The sequence below is a fragment of the Penaeus monodon genome, chromosome 25 (assembly GCF_015228065.2).
Source record: "Penaeus monodon isolate SGIC_2016 chromosome 25, NSTDA_Pmon_1, whole genome shotgun sequence".
NCBI classification, from domain to species: Eukaryota; Metazoa; Arthropoda; class Malacostraca; order Decapoda; family Penaeidae; genus Penaeus; species Penaeus monodon.
This window is the reverse complement of record NC_051410.1, coordinates 39010427-39012148: the sequence shown is the minus strand read 5'-3', so window position 1 is coordinate 39012148 and position 1722 is coordinate 39010427.

Here is a 1722-nt window from a genome sequence, read left to right as displayed (position 1 = left end):
CCTAGACTAATTGCTCTGAGCTCAAAGAAGTTGATGTAGAGGAATCCGTCTTGTACTATCAATTCCTGTAGTACTGACGCTCACCAACTTGTGTAAATCTGTGTAAAGGTGCAAGACTGGAGAGACCATCTGGAGAGAATTTGTTCCTCCGACCATCACTGGAGGTTCTGAAGAATACTGTTGTCCCAAGGTAAAGGAATGTTGACCCCTTTTCACTGTCTATCCCACATTTGAGTGAGCTTTAGTTGAATGTTCCTTATCCATTGTCTTGTTCCTGCTATGAAGTGGATGAGGGAAGACATGTGGCCTAAGAGTATCATCCACTCTCTTACTGTTGGACAGTTGTTGCTTAGAAATTATTTTATTTTCCGATGGAAGTTTTCTAGTCTTTTCTATGCCAGGAATACCTTCAAAAGAGAAAAAATGCCCATCCCCCAAAAGCTGTTTGTCTGAGTCAGGGTTATTAAAGGAATTTTTTTCTGGTTTCTTATTATCCTGTGGAAAGCACAGGTTGGTGAGATCTCCCTTTGTCTCGTGGCTTCCCATTGTGAGGCAGCTGTAATGAGCCAGGGCATCTAAGTATCTGGAGGTGAATTCCCTGGTGATGTAAAACAGCTCAAACTGTTGCGAAGGCTGTGGAGAGGCTGAAAAAGAGAGTCGAAAATTGAAAAGGCTGGTTCCTCCAAGTGAACCTGAGGTGCTTGAGGCTGGAGATAAAGAGTCCAAGAGGTTGATGAAAATCATCCAGTTGCCACTTTTGTACATCTGATATTACCGTCCCAAATATTTTCATTCTGAACTTGTCTATATGGACGTATCTGTTTAGGATAAATAGATCTTGGTGGGTCGGTAATCCCCATTTGCTTTGGTGACATAGATGCTATATAATCCTGGCGTTGTAAGTGTGTCTTCTATTGCACTTTTTTCTCTCAGTAACTGGAATGCTAAGTCTATTCCCTTGCTGTTTTCGGAATATGGAGAGTATGTTCCAGAAAGTAGTGGCTCTTATGAAGCCTTATCTACTGCCTTGAAGGCTTCCTTCAAATTGTTCTCTTTAAAGAGCTAATTTGAATTTATAGAGGACTTCTTTAGATCCACTTTAGACATAGACTTGTTAGCTGGTGGGGTGAGAGGATGGATTCACATCTCATAATTGGTTTATGCAAAGGCTGAGTCCATTGTCAATTCTACCATGGTCATATTGATGCCCCTAAACAATGGGTCTGCCATCATTCTGGACTCAAGTCCAGGATGTAGGATGTAAATATGCACCAAAAGATAAACTTCTGTGGCTCTTATGAATGCGCTAAGACTCCTTCTAGTGCTGAACAACTTGGAGTTCCTTATCCCTGGTGGTGGGGGAACGGACCAAGTTAGTGTTCAGCAGGACTGCTTGACCCAAGGTTTCATGATCGCCAGCTGCATAGACCATCCTGTATTTTGTTGATGAGTAGCGTGTTAGTCATTGATAAGTTATTACCATGTTGGAGGCTGTGACTTTTCTCCAAAGCCTGCCCAAAAATACCGCTGTTGGAGACTTGACCTGTTGCATGACAATGTGGGCATGGGACTGGTGGAGATGGGCATTAGGAAAGGCTGCTTCATGGTCCTGTATGCTCATTGGACTGAGGGAGGAGACTGCATGACGTGTTCTCCCTGAGGCTATGCAGGCTTGACTATCTGCTTGGTCACCATACCCGAGAACTGGACAATCACAGCCTG